Source organism: Populus nigra, chromosome 2 (genome assembly GCF_951802175.1).
Source record: "Populus nigra chromosome 2, ddPopNigr1.1, whole genome shotgun sequence".
In the NCBI taxonomy this organism is placed as follows: domain Eukaryota; kingdom Viridiplantae; phylum Streptophyta; class Magnoliopsida; order Malpighiales; family Salicaceae; genus Populus; species Populus nigra.
In genome coordinates this window covers 19934722-19937221 of record NC_084853.1, presented here as the reverse complement: position 1 = coordinate 19937221, position 2500 = coordinate 19934722, and positions in this window count along the sequence as shown.

The window sequence follows — 2500 nt, the reverse complement described above, 5'->3', positions numbered from 1 at the left end:
AGCCCACATATCCCCCGCGGCAGGCCTATGGGCGCCAGGCCAGCGCGCCCCATGGCCAGTCAGGGGGCACCCCCCTAAAGAGCAATAAGTGTCATTGAAGCTCTGGCAGGGGGAGACACTACTAGGTCCCAGCTGTCACCCCCCCTCTAAAAAATTCATTTCTTGGTATTTTGAGCTGAAATTTTGCACAGAGGTTGGCAAAAATCCAATCCAACTTTATTAATTTTTCCAGAATTTTTCGAGGTCGGGAAGTATTTTTTTTTATTTTCCTACCATTAAAAATCGAGGAAATCGGAAAAAATAGGAACCGGCTCGGAATGACCCCAAATTCAGTGGGCAGCCTCATAAAAATATGGCTGATTTTACTGGATTGATTTCATGTGGAAAGCACGACGTTTTGTTGTAGGAATGCGGGAACCCCGGCGGCTCGCCTGCCGCGGCCAGCGACGTCGGGCTGGCCCCTGCAGCGCCTAGCCTCTCCCACGCGGGGGGCAGGCCAGAACGCGGGGGGCCAGGGCCCGAAGGCAGCCCCCCCGCGGGCGAGAGAGCAAGCCAGCAGGGGCTGTCGCCTGCCGCGGCCAGCGACGTCGGGCTGGCCCCTGCAGCGCCTAGCCTCTCCCACGCGGGGGGCAGGCCAGAACGCGGGGGGCCAGGGCCCGAAGGCAGCCCCCCCGCGGGCGAGAGAGCAAGCCAGCAGGGGCTGTCGCCTGCCGCGGCCAGCGACGTCGGGCTGGCCCCTGCAGCGCCTAGCCTCTCCCACGCAGGGGGCAGGCCAGAACGCGGGGGGCCAGGGCCCGAAGGCAGCCCCCCCGCGGGCGAGAGAGCAAGCCAGCAGGGGCTGTCCGCGCGTCGCGCAGCGCGGCATGGCTGCGGGGGCCGCGCGCGCGCGCCCAAGCGCCCAAGGGCCCCCAAGGGCCCCAGGCCCTCAGGCCCCAGCGCCCCAGCGCCCAGCGCGGGCGGGCGCGCGCGCGCGTGTGGTCTTTGAGGGGCGCCGGCCTGGTGGCTCCCTAAAGAGCAATAAGTGTCATTGCAGCTCTGGCAGGGGGAGACACTACTAGGTCCCAGCTGTCACCCCCCCTCTAAAAAATTCATTTCTTGGTATTTTGAGCTGAAATTTTGCACAGAGGTTGGCAAAAATCCAATCCACCTTCATTAATTTTCCCAGAATTTTTCGAGGTCGGGAAGTATTTGTTTTAATTTTCCTACCATTAGAAATCGAGTAAATCCGCAAAACTAGGAACCGGCCCGGAATGACCCCAAATTCAGTGGGCAGCCTCATAAAAATATGGCTGATTTTACTGGATTGGTTTCATGTGGAAAGCACGACGTTTTCTTGTAGGAATGCGGGAACCCCGGCAGCTCGCCTGCCGCGGCCAGCGACGTCGGGGACGCTGGCCTGCGCTGTCGAGCCCGCGAGGGCTGTCTCCGCGGCAGGCCCCCCCTGAACGGGGCACGACAGGCCACCGCGCTGGCTCGTCCAGCGTCGACAGTCCCTCGTCCAGGTTTCAGATCGCGCCAAGTCGAACCCATGACCTGCTCAAGCCATCGTGCGCTGCCGAATTCGCATCTGCGTGTAGGCTGCCATTCCACGCGGCAGCCCCTGTTTTCGTCAGCGTGCCCCCCTGACGAATTTTCCTGCCTGGCCCAGTCCAGCGTCCAGCCCCTGTTCGTCGAAAAATCTGCGCTGCCGATTTTCCACGCGGCAGCCCCTCTTTTCGTCAGCGTGCCCCCCTGACGAATTTTCCTGCCTGGCCCGGCCAGTCCAGCCCCTGTTCGTCGAAAAATCTGCGCTGCCGATTTTCCACGCGGCAGCCCCTCTTTTCGTCAGCGTGCCCCCCTGACGAATTTTCCTGCCTGGCCCGGCCGGTCCAGCATCCAGCCCCTGTTCGTCGAAAAATCTGCGCTGCCGATTTTCCACGCGGCAGCCCCTGTTTTCCTCAGCGTGCCCCCCTGACGAATGTTCGTCGAAAAATCTGCGCTGCCGATTTTCCACGCGGCAGCCCCTGTTTTCCTCAGCGTGCCCCCCTGACGAATGTTCGTCGAAAAATCTGCGCTGCCGATTTTCCACGCGGCAGCCCCTCTTTTCGTCAGCGTGGCCCCCTGACGAATGTTCGTCGAAAAATCTGCGCTGCCGATTTTCCACGCGGCAGCCCCTCTTTTCGTCAGCGTGCCCCCCTGACGAATTTTCCTGCCTGGCCCGGCCGGTCCAGCCCCTGTTCGTCGAAAAATCTGCGCTGCCGATTTTCCACGCGGCAGCCCCTCTTTTCGTCAGCGTGCCCCCCTGACGAATTTTCCTGCCTGGCCCGGCCGGTCCAGCCCCTGTTCGTCGAAAAATCTGCGCTGCCGATTTTCCACGCGGCAGCCCCTCTTTTCGTCAGCGTGCCCCCCTGACGAATTTTCCTGCCTGGCCCGGCCGGTCCAGCCCCTGTTCGTCGAAAAATCTGCGCTGCCGATTTTCCACTCCGCAGCCCCTGTTTTCGTCAGCGTGCCCCCCTGACGA